Here is a 16908-nt window from a genome sequence, read left to right as displayed (position 1 = left end):
TAATTTTGGCCAATGAAATGTTAGTAGACTGGATATATGCAAAGGCTTGAAAAATAACTGTACTGGCATGCATCTGCTTCCACTGGTACACATCTGCCTTCATCCTGAGAACATGCCTAGGCTAGCCTGTTGGAAGGATGGGAGAGTAAGGTGGAGAAGAATGTTTAGCTTCTATGCATTCCTGTCTCACACCCAGGAGAGGAAATAATCAGATTGAAACATTTTACTTTTCTTAAAGAATCATTATTAATCATTCATACATAGATATCAGCAAGTTTTTGAGAAAACATATTCATACGTGAATATAGACATCTCAAGCAAAATTTTATTCAGCCCTAGAATTCTGAGCACACCAAGGAACTAAAGATAAACTTTATTTTTCATACTGTATCACCCCTTCCTTGTTTAAGAAAAATAAAGAAATGGAGGACTATAGGATAAAAAGCAAATAAAAATGAAGGGTGAGTGCTGAAGGCTGGTTGGTCCATATGGTAGAAGTTTTATGGGCAACTTAAGTTGAACATGTGAAAGCAAAGTTTAGGTGTTCATTAGTGCAGGCATGGCCTTGGCTGAGGCTGGAAATGGATATCACGTGGAAGTTATTTCATCCAGCTGCATGCATCAGTTTCTCTGACAGTCTGACTTTTTCTTTATGGCTGTTGAACAGGGTAGGAAGACATGAGTGCTTTTCTGTTTGTGTCTCAGTTGACAGAATGCTGAATTTTTGTCTCATCTCCATATGTTATTGAACTGAACTTTTTTTCTGACTTACAGTGAAAAGATCTGGTTTGTGTTCCCTTTTTGCTGGGTTACTTAACAAGGGAGTGTCATCCAGATCAGATAGGGATGGACATTTGCTAGCTCTTCTTCACCAACAGACTTCTAAGTTTCCAGGGGCTATGAGAGAAGGAAGGTAAAGAAAGATTTTAACATATCCCATTTCAATCCTGAGCCCTTACTATGTCTCCATATATTCCTGTGCCAGTAAGTAAACTGAACCCTTACAGAGCATTCATGTGTTTAACCTAGGCTTAAATAAAACACAGAAAGCATCATGGACCAAAATTCTCACCAGACTTAGACAAGGGTACAACAGTATTTACTCAGAAACCTATAAAAATACTACAACTACTACTAATTTCACATTGCTAGGCAACCCTAGTCTATATGTCAGTGGAACTCAGGATAATGAAAGCAGATGAAAGCAGTATGTATTTTCTTCAATGTTTCTAACCTCGGAAGGAATTCCTAGATATAATAGGTATGTGGGAAAAAAACTCTGTTGACAGGACAACAATTCATTCACTTCCTAACATGACTAGTCATGTACTGTACTTCAGTATAAACAATAAGGTTATTGTTTGGATGGGAAAACAAGCAATTTGCTGGAAGGCGAAAAGGTGAAAATGTTCTATAAGCTGATTTTGTTTGGCAGGCTGCATGTCATTTTCTAGGTAGTCTTAGAAGATGTATTTAATAGATATACATTTAAAAATTTGGTCACTTGTGAAAGTTAGAATTCCTTCTAGTTTTCTTATTGTTTTGGATTAGGATATTTTTGTTTGCCGATTTTTATGTAGTTAGAGCCAGTGGCTCAATGTTCTCATTAAGGGCTTCAGATAACATCGTTTTCTTTCTCTCCAGCATTCAAGCATTGGGGATTTATGGCTGGAAATCTTTCAAAAGTGACAACATGTCGATTAGTTAATGTGACCCAGGATTGTGTTGAATGAAACTGCTGGTAAGTTGAATTTATCCTCCAATCAGAGGACTTTGCCAGAGCAGACTTGTGGTTTGGATTTTCTCCTTTTCTTATTTTGCATCAATTTCTTTGTGGATGGTGAGTCAATCAGGATGGTGTGTGGAGGAGAAGAGAAAGAACCCTCTGAGAGAAAGAATAGAAATTTGGAAGGCCCCATACAAGGTAGAATACTACATTTCAGGGTTCTACAGAATTAGATTCCTTTAGTGGTTAATGGTGTTTGGATATTTATAATTTGGGTTTGGGGTTACTTGTTGATCCCCAAATAGATACTGCTCATACCGTGTTTAGAATCTATTATAAACATTTTCTTTTCTTAATTAAAACATACCTTAACTTGGCTGGATGTTTTTCTCTAAGTTTCGGAACCCAGGGACCTATTTTTATTTGACTTTTAATTTAAAAAATAAATAAATATGGCCCAATTTGTATTTTTTCTCTAAGCACAAAATGGCAAGTATCCAGCTATCCTCAGTTCTTCTGGGCTCCCAAAAGGGAAGTATTTTAGACACACACACACACACACACACACACACACGCTGAATAAGCTTTTCCCAACCTGCTCCTATCTCTTTCCATCCTTCCATCTCTGTGAAGTAGCTAAGTTTCTTTTCTTTTAAGATTTTTATTTATTTTAAAGAGAGAGCAAGAACACCAGTTGGAGAGGGGGCAAAGGGAGAGGGAGAGAGAGAATCTCAAGCAGACTCTACCCTTAGTGCAGAGCCCCATGTGGGGCTCCATCTCAAGACCCTGAGATCATGACCTGAGCCGAAATCAAGAGTCGGACGCTCAACTAACTGAGCCACCCAAGCACCCCTTAAGCAGCTAAGTTTCTGGAAAGATTTAGGCAAGTTCTCAAGTAGTAGGTGTTGGGAATCCAGCCCCTTATATTCTGTCTACAGAAACTTCTATGGGCGCCATGGTCAGACTGGATGCTTCTTCCTGCATTTGTTTATAGGTTCCTCCCAAGTATTTGGATCTCTCTGGTTTCTATTTGAATGTCTGCGGCTGAGAGCAACCATATGAGCAAAAATAGTCTAGGGGCAAAACAACCTCAGACAGACTGCAGTGAGCAGGGAACTGCAGCCTGAAATATCTGCATTGTCATCAGTCAGGCAAAAAGGAGGTCAATGGATGTTTCTGGATTTGCGGCATAGGCAGGATATGGAATCTTGGAAGGTTTTTATTGTATTGATATCCATGTGATTTTGGGGGTGGGTTGCTAGTAGTTCTTGCTGCTGACTTTGAGTGCCAGAGTAAACAGTAGTGGCCAGGGAAAAAAGCCCTCTGGAGCTTATTTAAAGAATACTAAAAAGAGATTTTTCCTGCCAACCTGGGCTTTGTCTTTCAACCCACAACTGAGCGAGATGGAGACAGAGACAGGCTGTAGTCTGGCGGATAGTTCATAAAAGATGAATCGCCATTTTCAGTTTAATTTTTATATACTGGTTTGATTACTGATCTGATGATTATTGCATCATTCTCTGTTTACAATGTGCTCATCATGAATTATGTCATTATATTGCATCCAACAATATTTGAAGTATGTACTATTATGACCCCAGTTTATAGATGGGGAAACTGATGCACAGACAGTAGGTGATTTGCTTATGGATACGTGGCTAACAAGTGGATATGAACTCAAGAAGGCTAGTTCCAAGCACTATGCCTTGTAATTACACAGTATTTTTATTATCCTAACCTTTGTTTCTTTATATCACTTCATGTTTTCCTTTTTTCATGTAGGCTACCTTTGAAAATGCCTGGGATCTAGATTAGAGGGTAGTAAGAGATCAATCATCTGGCTGATCAGAGTCAAGTTTGTGGAATATTGGAGGATTTCCATGCCCCTGCTAACACTGTCACTAACACAGATAATCAGGAATTGGCTCTATTCCAATTTGTAAAGTTAATTTATTATTTCTAAGAAGTATTTTGCTTTAATGCTTTTCAATTCATAAAAATAATTCCTGGCATTTAGAGATATACTAGATTCCAAAGAACTGAAAATCTTGGTAACACTTTTTTTTTTTTTTTTTTGGTTTAGTAAATAAAAATCGGGCACCTGTTTGAACTTAGAAATGCCCTGTAGGTTAGGCCACAGGACAAAGGTGTGGGGAGGGTAGGAGTATATCTCAGCATAGTAATGATGATGACGGGCTATAACATCACTAACCAGATCCAAATCTTGGCTTTGACACTAACTTTTGTCTGATAACCTTTACATGCCTCAGTTTCCTCATCTGTGAAATGGGAATAATAATAGAACTTACTTCATGGGGTAATAATGGAGCCTACTTATGAGGTTCATAACAGGCATTTTAAACTTTGGAAAGTGTGTTTTGTATTAGAAAGTGATCAGTAAACCTTAGATGTTTTTACTCATTCTTAAAGGTTCTCCGTGTAAAGTTAACATGGTGCAAACTGTGTGCACTTCCTAAACAAAATATCCTAGAGGCATTTAACTTCACATGTAGTTGATATTATCTTCCTGCAGTCCCGCAAGTTGGAAACATAAGTGTTACCTTTAGCATCTCCCTCTTTCTCACTCTGTACATAAAATCTGTCACTCAAACTTGTAAATCATTTCTCCATTATGACTCTGAAGTTGCCTGCTTTCTGTTCCCAAGTTCCCAAGCATCCTGTGCATGTAAGTTCTCCTAAACCCTCACTTTCCACCCCCATCTGGACCCACCCCTCGCTCACAGCGTCCCTGGCAGCTGTTTCATAGAAGGTTCCTTTTCTTCCTCAGTTGCATTCTGGAATCCCTCCAGATACTCTAATAACTCCAGACAAAACCTGGTCCTGCCTGCTCAGTTTTGTGGCCCTTTCATTTCTGAACAAGTTCTTGTATTTCATGTATGCTTGAGGGCCTTGAATCTTTAAATAATCCTCCACTTCCAGAGTTTAGCCCTGATTAGTATATCAACTTCAGGTTTTGTTTTCTTCTCACACAAAGCTTTGGGCCAGTCCCAACTCTTTGAGAGCCAGCCTTGCCAAGCTGGGCATATGCAACATTGTCAATTAGAGTACTGCTTCTTACAGTAGAGAATTCATTAAAACAAGAGATTGTAGGCTAGTAAGTCTGAGATGGAGCCTGAAATACTGTATGGTATTTCTAACAAACTCCCAGGTGATGCAGATGTTGCTATGAATGCCAAGACTGTAGATCTCCTGATGAAACCCTTAACTCTTCCCTCTGCTTTTCATCTGGACTTCAACTGTCCTACTGCCAGAGCTGTTCCCTCAAACAGTCCTGCTTATTTATCTTTAATGGCTCCCCACAGCTTATAGAAAAAAATCCAGACATGTTTGCAGAGCATTCAGGGCACTCTACTTAAAATCTTATTAAATATTCTCAGGCACGTGGGTGGCTCAGTCAGTTGAGCATCCAACTCTTGATTTTGGCTCAGGTCATGATCATCAGGGTCATGGGATTAAGCCCCGCATCGGGCTTCACACTCAGCATGGAGTCTGCTGGAGATTCTCTCTCTCCTTCTTCCTCTGCCCCTCCCCGCACTCACTCGCTCTCTCAGTAAATAAATAAATAAATAAATAAATAAATAAATAAATAAATAAATAAATAAAATATTTAAACAAATCCTATTAAATATTCAAAGACTAAATAACTCCCTGTATCTCCTCCACTACTGGTAAGCTTTAATCACCCTTTTGCACACTGGTTCCTAGTTTGGACCTTTGATAAGTCCTTTTGGTCTTTTACATTCATGGAGAATAAGTGTTTGTATATCCCTCTGCTCTAAAGAGCTCTTTGAGGGTCCACCTTTGCAATCCTAGTCTAGATAGAGCCTAATCATACGGTTTGTGTTAGACTCTGCGTAACCAGGGCACGGCCACACTGGTGGAGCCAGAAGAATGATTGAGACGGAGGTTTTGTTGTAAACCACTTTAAAATGTCTTGGGAAGGGTGCAGGGACCATTTTGGGGGAAGGGGACGATTATAAATAATAGAGCTAAGCATATCAGATTCAGAACTGAGAAGAAAAAGAACTAAGCCTCAACACAGAATTTTAAACACCAATTCAAGAATGCTCTCAGCTTTCCTTTTTTGCAGACTTGAAAAAAGTGTTGTTTCTAGGACACCATGGATCTGAGAGAAATATATAATTAATGGCTGGGCATTAGTGTGAGGATTGATAGGATTTTACTAATTCTGTCTTCATGGCTCTATGATAATGTTTACACATGATTTTGAATTCCTTTCATTTTCTGTCTTTGATACAGTCCTTAGAACTCACCACTTGAAGGGTATATGGGGATTCATTTTTTCCCCATTATGATCTGATTAAATTGATTATTTAATTATGCTTATAAAAACTAAAAGCTAAAATTTTATTAAAGCATCATGTATTTGCATACCAATGTCAGTGGCACCAATGTCATCCAGTGCTCATGATGACAAGTGCACTCCTTAATCCCCATTACCTATTTCAGCTACCCCGCTACCCACCTCCCTTCTGATAACCATCAATTTGTTCTCTATAGTTAAAGAGTCTGTTTCTTGGTCACTGTCCATTTTTTCCCTTTGCTCATTTGTTTTGTTTCTTAAATTCCACATATGAGTGAAATCATATGGTATTTGTTTTTCTCTGTCTGACTTATTTTGCTTAGCATTATACTCTCTAGCTCCATCCATTTTGTTGCAAAGGGCAAGATTTCATTCTTTTTATGGCTGTATAATATTCCTGTGTGTGTGTGTTTGTGTGTGTGTGTATACCACATCTTCTTTACCTATTCATCAATCGATGGACACTTGCGCTGCTTCCATATTTTGGCTATTATAAGTTATTGTTTATTGCTACAGTAAACATAGGGGTGCATATCCCTTTGCATTCATGTTTTTGTATTCTTTTGGTAAAAACCCAGTAGTGTGATTGCTGGATCTTAGGTAGGGTAGTTCTGTTTTTAACTTTTTTGAGGAACCACCATACTGTTTTCCAGAGTGGCTGCACCAGTTTATATTCCCACCATATGTTCCAGATGGCTCATTTTCTCCACATCCTTGCCAAAACTTGTTTCTTACATTGTTGACTTTACCAGTTCTACAGGTATGAGGTGATAGATATCTCACTGTAGTTTTGATTTGCATTTCCCTGATGATAAGTGATGATGAGCATCTTTTCATATGTCTGTTCGCCATTCGTATGTCTTCTCTGAAGATATGTCTGTTCATGTCTTCTATCCATTTTTAAATTGGATTATTTGGGGGGTTATTTGGTGTTAAGTTGTATAAATTCTTTATATATTTTGGATACTAACCCTTTATTGGATATGTCATTTGCAAAGATCTTCTGCCATTCCATAGGTGACCTTTTAGTTTTGTTGATTGTTTCCTTTACTGTATGGAAGCTGTTTTGTTTTTTTTTTTTTAAACAGAGGTTTTTGTTTTGATATAGTCCCAATAGTTTATTTTTGTTTTTGTTTCTCTTCCTCAGGGGACCTATCTAGAAAAAAGTTGCTACAGCTGATGTCAAAGAAATTACTGTCTGTATTCTCTTCTAGGATTTTTATGGTTTCAGGTCTCACATGTAGGTCCCTAATCCATTTTGAGTTTATCTGTGTGTATGGTGTTAGAAAGTGGTCCAGTTTCATTCTTTTGTATGTAGCTGTCCAGTTTTCCCAGCAGCATTTGTTGAAGAGACTGTCTTTTTTCCACTGGATATTATCTCCTGCTTTGTCAAAGATTAATTGACCATATAATTGTGGGTGTATTTCTGGGTTTTCTATTCAGTTCCATTGATCTATGTGTCTGTTTTTGTGCCAGTACCATACTGTTTTGATTACTGCAACTTTATAATATAACTTGAAGTCTGGAATTGTAATGCCTCCAGCTTTGCTTTTCTTTTTCAAGTTTGCTTTGGCTATTCAGGTTCTTTTGTAGTTCCATACAAATTTTAGGACTGTCTGTTCTAGTTCTGTGAAAACTGCTGTTGGTATTTTGATAAGGATTGCACTAAATCTGTGGATTGCTTTTGATAGTATGGATGGGCATTTTAACAATATTTCTTCTTCCAATCCATGAGCATGGAATATCTTTCCATTTCTATGTGTCATCTTCAGTTTCTTTCACTAGTGTGTTATAATTTTCAGTCAGGTCTTTACCTCCTTGGTTAGGTTTATTGCTAGGTATCTTGTTATTTTTGGTGCAATTGTAAATGGGTTTATTTTCTTAATTTCTCTTTCTGCTGCTTCATTATTGGTGTATAGAAATGCAACAGGTTTCTGCACGTTGATTTTGTATCTTGCAACTTCACTAAATTCTGTTATCAGTTTTAGTAGTTTTTTGGTGAAGTCTTTTGGATTTTCTATATATAGTATTATGTCATCTGCAAGTAGTGAAAGTTTTACTTCTTCTTTACTAATTTGGATGCCATTTATTTCCTTTTGTTGTGTGATTGCTGTGGCTAGGACTTCCAGTACTACGTTTAATAAAAGTGACAAGAGTGGATATCCTTGTCTTGTTCCTGACCTTAGGGGAAAGGCTCTGTTTTTCCCCATTGAGGATGATGTTCACTGTGGGTTTTTCACATAAGGCCTTTGTTATGTTGAGGTATGTTCCCTCTAAACCTACTTTGTTGAGGCTTTTTATCATGAATGGATTTTGTACTTTGTCAAATGCTTTTTCTGCATCTGTTGAAATGATCATATGGTTTTTATCCATTCTCTTATTGATATCACATTGATTGATTTGCAAATACTGAACCACCCTAGCAACTCAGGAATAAATCCCACTTGATCATGGTGAATGACTTTTTTAATGTATTATTGAATTCAGTTTGCTAGTATTTTGTTGAGAATTTTTGCATGTATGTTCATCTGAGATATTGGCCTGCAGTTTTTTGTTCTTTTTGTTGTTGTTGTTCGTTTTTGTTTTGTGGTGTCTTTATCTGGCTTTGGTATCAGGGTAATACTGACCTCATAAAATGAATTTGGAAGTTTTCCTTCCTCGTCATTTTTTGGAACAGTTTGAGAAGAATATGTGTTAACTCTTTTTTAAATGTTTTTAGAATTCGCCTGTAAAATTCCCGGACTTTTGTTTGTTGGGAGTTTTTTTTATTACTGATTCAATTTCTTTGCTTACCAAATCAGTCTGCTCAAATTTCTATTTCTTCCTGTTTCAGTTTTGGTAGGTTCTATGTTTCTAGGAATTTATCCATTTCTGCTAGGTTGTCCAATTTGTTGGCATGTAATTTTTCATAATATTCTCTTACAATTGTTATATTTCTGTGGTGTTGGTTGTTACTTCTCTTCTTTCATTTGTACTTCTGTTTATTTGTGTCCTTTCTCTTTTTTCTTGATAAGTCTGGCTAGAAGTTTATAAATTTTATTGATTTTTTTCAAAGAACAAGATCCTGGTTTCATTGATCTGTTCTATTGTTGCTTTAGTTTCTATATAATTTATTTCTGTTCTGATTTTTTGTTATTTCCTTACTCCTGCTGGTTTGGGTTTTGTTTGTTCTTATTCTAGCTCCTGTATGTGTAGATTTGGTTGTTCATTTGAGGTTTTTCTTGCTTCTTGAGGCAGGACTGTATTGTTCTAAATTTACCTCTTAGAACAGCTTTTGCTGCATCCCAAAGGTTTTGAACCATTGTATTTTCATTTTCATTTGTTTCCATATACTTTTTAAAATTTCTCTATTGATTTCCTGGTTGGCCCATTCATTGTTTTTATTTGCATATTATTTAACCTCTATGTATTTGTGGTATTTCCAGATTTTTTTCTTGTGTTTAACTTCTAATTTCATAGTGCTGGTTCAGAAAAGATGGATGGTATGACCTTGATCTTCTTGAATTCATAGAGGCTTTTTTTGCAGTCTATGATCAATTCTGGAGAATGTTCCATGTGCACATGAAAATACTGTGTATTCTGTTTTAAGATAGAATGTTCTGAATATATCTGTTAAAACCATCTGGTCCAGTGTGTCATCAAAGCCATTGTTTCCTTGCTGACTTTCTGTTTATATGATCTGTCCATTAATGTAGTGTGTTATTAAAGTCCCCTAATATTATTGTATTATTACTGATTAGTTCCTTTATGTTTCTTATTAACAGTTTTATGTATTTGGGTGCTCCCATGTTGGGTGCATAAATATTTACAATTATTATATCTTTTTGTTGGATTGTCCCTTTTATTATTACAGAGCATCCTTCTTTGTTTCTTGTTACAATCTTTGTTTTAAAGTCTGTTTTGTCCAATATAAGTATTGCTATCTTTTGACATCCATTTGCATTGTAAATGTTTCTCCATACCCTCACTTCCAATCTGTGTGTCTTTAGGTCAAAAATGAGTCTCTTGTAGGCAGCATATAAATGAGTCTTGTTTTTTATCAATTCTGTCTGTCACTCTATGTCTTTGATTATAGTCCATTTACATTCAAAATCAGTATTGATGGGGGGGCAAAGATGGCGGAGGAGTAGGGGGCCCTATTTCAACCAGTCTCCTGAATTGAGCTGGATATCTACCAGGCCACTCTGAACACCCACGAAATCAGCCTGAGATGTAAGAAGATATATCTGAATCTCTACAAACAGAATATCCTCAGTGGTTGGTTTCAAGGTATGAAGTGGAAGATGTGATTCTGTGGGCAGATATCTGAAGGTAAACAGAAGCGGGGGGGATCCTCCGAGATCTGCACCACAGGTGCGTGAAAGCCTCCTGTGCTGGGGACCGGGCACAGACTCGCAGACCAGTAGCGGTGGGGAAAAGACTTTAGGGCAGCCCCTGGACTGAAATCTGGAGCTGTGGGGGCACCCGTGAAAACTGGGGGCAGCTGATGGTTCTAGAAGCACAAACGGCAGAGACATGCCTGGACCTGGAAGTGAGGGCTGGGAGGGCTACTGGGGGGCGCACAACCCAGGATGCTGTGGTTTTAGCAGCACAAACAGTGTGGCCTGGAGAGCTCACTGAAGAACAGACTACAAACTCTCTGTTCTGAAGCAGAGGTTTGGAAATGGTCACTTCTTTTTTTTTTTTTTACTTTATTTAAAAAAAAAAAATTTATTATGTTAATCACCATACATTACATCATTAGTTTTTGATGTAGTGTTCCATGATTCATTGTTTGTATATAACATCCAGTGCTCCATTCAATACATGCCCTCTTTAATAACCATCACCAGGCTAACCCATCCCCTCACCCCCCTCCCCTCTAGAACCCTCAGTTTCTTTTGCAGAGTCCATAGTCTCTCATGATTCGTCTCCTCCACCTATCTCCCCCCGTTCATTTTTGCCTTCCTAAAATCTTTTATTTTAACATGTATTATTTGTTTCAGAGGTACAGGTTTGTGATTCAACAGTCCTACACAATTAACAGCGCTCACCACAGCACATACCCTCCCCAATGTCCATCACACAGCTACCCCATCCCTCCCAACCCCAACCACTCCAGCAACCCTCAGTATGTTTCCTGAGATTAAGAATTCCTCATATCGGTGAGGTCATAAGATACATGTCTTTCTCTGAATGACTTATTTCGCTCAGCATAATACCCTCCAGTTCCATGCATGTTGTTGCAAATGGCAAGATTTCATTCCTTTTGATGGCTGCATATTCTATTGTATATATATATACCACCTCTTCTCTATCCATTCTTCTGTCGATGGACATCTTGCCTCTTTCCATACTTTGGCTATTGTGGACAATGCTGCTATAAAAATTGGGCTTCTACCCCTTCGGATCCTTACATTTGTATCTTTGGGGTAAATACCCAGTAGTGCAATTGCTGAATCATATGGTAGCTCTATTTTCAACTTCTTGAGGAACCTCCATACTGTTTTCCAGAGTGGCTGCACCAGCTTGCATTCCCAACAACAGTGTATGAGGGTGACCCTCTCTCCACATCCCCACTAACATCTTTCGTTTCCTGACTTGTTGATTTTAGCCATTTTGACTGGTGTGAGGTGGTATCTCATTGAGGTTTTGAGTTGGATTTCCCTGATGCCGACTGAAGTTGAGCACTTTTTCATGTGTCTGTTGGCCATCTGAATGTCTTTGGAAAAATGTCTGTTCATGTGTTTTGCCCATTTCTTGATTGGATCATTTGTTCTTTGAGTGTTGAGTTTGATAAGTTCTATATAGATTTTGGATACTAGCCCTTTATCTGATAGGTCATTTGCAAAGATCTTCTCCCATTCTGTCGGTTGTCTTTTGGTTTTGTTGACTGTTTCTTTCACTGTGCAAAAGCTTTTTATCTTGATGAAGTCCCAGTAGTTCATTTTTGCCCTTGCTTCCCTTGCCTTTGACAATGTTTCTAGGAAGAAGTTGCTGTGGCTAAGGTCGAAGAGGTTGCTGCCTGTGTTCTCCTTTAGGATTTTAGGAGACTCCTGTCTCAAATTTAGGTCTTTCAACCATTTTGAGTCTATTTATGTGTGTGGTGTAAGGAAATGGTCCAGTTTCATTCTTCTGCGTGTGGCTATCCAATTTTCCCAACACCATTTGTTGAAGAGACTGTCTTTGTTCCGTTGGACATTCTTTCCTGCTTTGTCGAAGATTAGTAGACCATAGAGTTGAGGGTCCATTTCTGGGCTCTCTATTCTGTTCCATTGATCTATGTGTCTGTTTTTGAGCCAGTACCATTCTGTCTTGATGATGGCAGCTTTGTAATAGAGCTTGAAGTCTGGAATTGTGATGCCACCAGTTTTGCTTTTCTTTTTCAACATTACTCTGGTTTTCAGTGTCTTTTCTGGTTCCATACAAATTTTAGGATTATTTGTTCCATTTCTTTGAAAAAAGTGTATTGTATTTTGATAGGGATTGCATTGAATGTGTGGATTGCTCTAGGTAGCATTGACATCTTAATATTTGTTCTTCCAATCCATGAGCATGGAACATTTTTCCATTTCTTTGTGTCTTCCTCAATGTCTTTCATGTGTATTTTATGGTTTTCGGAGTACAGATTTTTGGCTCTTTGATTAGATTTACTCCTAGGTATCTTATGGTTTTGGGTGCAGTTGTAAATGGGATTGACTCCTTTATTTCTTTCTTCTGTCTTGTTGTTTGTGTATAGGAATGCCACTGATTTCTGTGCATTGATTTTATATCCTGCCACTTTACTGAATTCCTGTATGAGTTCTAGCAGTTTGGGGGTGGAGTCTTTTGGGTTTTCAACATAAAGTGTCATATAATCTGCAAAGAGTGAGAGTTTGACTTCCACTTTGATGATTTGGATGCCTTTGATTTCTTTTTGTTGTCTAATTGCTGTGGCTAGGACTTCTAATACTATGTTGAATAGCAGTGGTGATAGTGGACATCCCTGCCGCATTCCTGACCTTAGGGGGAAGCTCTCAGTTTTTCCCCATTGAGAATGATATTCGCTGTGGGTTTTTCATACATGGCTTTTATGATATTGAGGTATGTACACTCTATCCCTATACTCTGAAGAGTTTTGATCAAGAAAGGATGCTGTACTTTGTCAAATGCTTTTTCTGCATCTATTGAGAGGATCATATGGTTCTTGTTCTTTCTTTTATTAATGTATTGTATCACATTGATTGATTTGCAGATGTTGAACCAACCTTGCAGCCCAGGGATAAATCCCACTTGGTCGTGGTGAATAATCTTTTTAATGTACTGTTGGATCCTATTGGCTAGTGTTTTGGTGAGAATTGTTGCATCCATGTTCATCAGGGATATTGGTCTGTAATTCTTTTTGATGGGGTCTTTGGTTTTGAGATCAAGGTAATGCTAGCCTCATAAAATGAGTTTGGAAGTTTTCCTTCCATTTTTATTTTTTGGAACACTTTCAGAAGAATAGGTATTAATTCTTCTTGAAATGTTTGGTAGAACTCCCCTGGGAAGCCATCTGGCCCTGGGCTCTTGTTTGTTGGGAGATTTTTGATGACGGCTTCAATTTCCTTAGTGGTTATACATCTGTTCAGGTTTTCTATTTCTTCCTGGTTCAATTTTCTTAGTTTATATATGTCTCGGAATGCATCCATTTCTTCCAGATTATCTAGTTTGCTGGCATATAGTTGCTCATAATATGTTCTTATAATTGTTTGTATTTCTTTGGTGTTGGTTGTGATCTCTCCTCTTTCATTCATGATTTTATTTATTTGGGTCATTTCTCTTTCTTTTTGATAAGTCTGGCCAGGGGTTTATCAATCTTGTTAATTCTTTCAAAGAACCAGCTTCTAGTGTTGTTGATCTGTTCTACTGTTCTTTTGGTTTTATTTCACTGATTTCTGCTCTGATCTTTATTATTTCTCTTCTCCTGCTGGGTTTAGGCTTTATTTGCTGTTCTTTCTCCAGCTCCTTTAGGTGGAGGGTTAGGTTGTGTATTTGAGAACTTTCTTCTTTCTTGGGAAAGTCTTGTATTGCTATATATCTTCCTCTTAGGAGTGCCTTTACTGCATCCCAAAGATTTTGAACAGTAGTTTTCATTTTCATTGGTTTCCATGAATTTTTAAAATTCTTCTTTAATTTCCTGGTTGACCCATTCATTCTTTAGGAGGATGCTCTTTAGCCTCCATGTATTTGAGTTCTTTCTGGCTTTCCTCTTGTGATTGAGTTCTAGTTTCAAAGCATTGTGGTCTGAAAATATGCAGGGAATGATCCCAATCTTTTGGTACCTGTTGACACCTGAGTTGTGACCTAGGACGTGATCTATTCTGGAGAATGTTCCATGGGCACTAGAGAAGAATGTGTAATATGTTGCTTTGGGATGGAATGTTCTGAATATGTGAAGTCCATTTGGTCCAGTGTGTCATTTAAAGTCTTTATTTCCTTGTCGATCTTTTGTTTAGATGATCTGTCCATTTCAGTGAGGGGGGTGTTAATGTCCCCCACTATTATTGTATTGTTGTCAATGTGTTTCTTTGCTTTTGTTATTAATTGGCTGATGTAATTGGCTACTCCCATGTTAGGGGCATAGATATTTACAGTTGTTAGATCTTCTTGTTGGATAGACCTTTTAAGTAGGATAGAGTGTCTTTCCTCATCTATTATAGTCTTTCGATTAAAATCGAATTTGTCTGATATAAGGATTGTCACCCCAGCTTTCTTTTGGTGTCCATTAGCATGGTAAATGGTTTTCCACCCCCTCACTTTCAGTCTGGGGGTGTCTTTGGGTCTAAAATGAGTCTCTTGCAGACAGCATATCGATGGGTCTTGTTTTTTTCATCCAATCTGATAGCCTGTGTCTTTTGATTGGGGCACTTAGCCCATTTACATTCAGGGTTACTATTGAAAGATATGAATTGAGAGCTATGGTATTGCCTCTAAGGTGATTGTTACTGTATATTGTCTGTCTTCCTTTCTGGTCTATGTTGCTTTTAGGCTCTCTCTTTGCTTAGAGGACCCCTTTCAATATTTTTTGTAGGGCTGGTTTCATGTTTGCAAATTCCTTTAGTTTTTGTTTGTCCTGGAAGCTTTTTGTCTCTCCTTCTATTTTCAATGAGAGCCTAGCTGGATATAGTATTCTTGGCTGCATATTTTTCTCATTTAGTGCTCTGAAGATATCACGCCAGTCCTTTCTGGCCTGCCAGGTCACTGTGGATAGGTCTGTTGCCAATCTAATGTTTCTACCATATCTCTTCTCCCAAGCTTTCAGGATTTTCTCTTTGTCTGTGAGACTCATAAGTACTATTAGATGTTGGGGTGTTGACCTATTTTTATTGAATTTGAAGGGGGTTCTCTGTGCCCCCTGGATTTTGATGCCTGTTTACTTCCCCAAACTAGGGGCATCCTCTGCTATAATTTGCTCCAATATACTTTCTGCCCCTCTCTCTCCTTCTTCTTCTTCTGGGATCCCAAGTATTCTAATATTGTTTCATGTTATGGTATCACTTCTCTCTCGAATTCTGCCCTCATGATCCAGTAGTTGTTTATCTCTCTTTTTCTCAGCTTCTTTATTTTCCATCGTTTGGTCTTCTATATCACTAATTCTCTCTACTGCCTCATTTATCCTAGCAGTTAGAGCCTCCATTTTTTTATTGCACCTCATTAATAGCCTTTTTGATTTTGACTTGGTTAGATTTTAGTTCTTTTATTTCTCCAGAAAGGGTTTCTCTAATATCTTCCATGCTTTTTTCATGCAAGCTAGTACATTTATAATCGTCGTTCTGAACTCTAGTTCTATCTTACTAATGTCCATATTGATTAGGTCCCTGGCAGTCAGTACTGCCTCTTGTTCTTTTTTTTGAGGTGATTTTTTTTTTCCATCTTGTTTTTGTCCAGAGGAGAATAGATGAATGAGAGAACAAAATGCTAACAGGGTAAGAACTCCTCCAGAAAAACATACACTATCCAAATCAGAAGAGACCTAAAACCAGGGGAAAGGAAAGGGAAAGAAAGAAAAAAGATAAAGATGAAGATAAAAACAAACCAAAAAAACCAGAATATGATCAAAGAGCCAGCTGGTGCATGGATTAGTGCCATACACTAGATTTGGGGCGTATTTTGGTATGTTATAAGAGAGTGCTTCCCAAAATTTTAAAGAAAGGAAAACATATATGTACAAAAATAAAGGTAAATACGATGACGGGATGGAATATAAGATGAAAATTATAAAAGTTTTATTAAAGGAATTGATAAGAAGTTGGTTGAAGAAAGAAGAGGAATTAAAAAAGAGAATGTGATCAGCCAGGAGACTAGAACAAAGCCATACCCTAGAGATTTATGGTATATTTTGGTCTGTTAGAGGAAACTGTATCCCAAAATTTTAAAGAGAGAGCAACTTCATATATATATATAATGAGCTTCAAATACATGTATATATATTTATACCAAAAATGTTAACTACTATGAAGGGATAGAATATGACTCTAAAAATGAAAACTAAAAAAGATTTTTAAAAAAGGGATTGATATGATGTTGGTTGAAAAGGGAAAAAGAAAAATTCAAAAGAAAGAAAAAATTTAAAAAATTAACTTTGAAAGACTAAAGAATCGGGGGGAAAGTCACATGAATTCTATGTGTAGTATTCCCCTATTGCTGGCATTCTGCTGTTCTGATTGATTGGTAAACTTAGTCTTAGCTGACTGTTCTTGTTGATCTTCTGGGGGAGGGGCCTGTTGCAGTGGTTCTCAACATGCTGTTACTCAGGCAACCCTGTTTGGGCAGAGTTGCCCTGCCCTTGCAAGGGGCTGGGCTAAGTCATCTACTGGGGTTTGCTCTCGGTAGCTTT

The 16908-nt window shown here is 37.7% G+C and overlaps 1 long non-coding RNA gene across 2 annotated transcripts in view; it reads left to right on the top strand.

Annotated features, from left to right (window-relative positions):
• Positions 1–16908, top strand: part of LOC135361786 (uncharacterized) — a 574061-nt gene that overhangs the window by 510938 nt on the left and 46215 nt on the right. Inside the window, exon 4 of one of the 2 annotated variants that reach the window (XR_010405776.1) lies at positions 1645–1741. This is a non-coding gene — a long non-coding RNA (uncharacterized LOC135361786). Of the gene's footprint in view, positions 1–1644; positions 1997–16908 lie in introns of those variants that run through there. The other variant, XR_010405775.1, reaches the window with a different exon arrangement.

This window comes from Mirounga angustirostris, unplaced genomic scaffold, assembly GCF_029215605.1.
Source record: "Mirounga angustirostris isolate CCGP_5_RB_7025 unplaced genomic scaffold, mMirAng1.0.hap1 SCAF_10, whole genome shotgun sequence".
Classification (NCBI taxonomy): Eukaryota; Metazoa; Chordata; class Mammalia; order Carnivora; family Phocidae; genus Mirounga; species Mirounga angustirostris.
The sequence above is the reverse complement of the archived record's forward strand: the minus strand, read 5'-3'. Positions and strand labels throughout refer to the sequence as shown.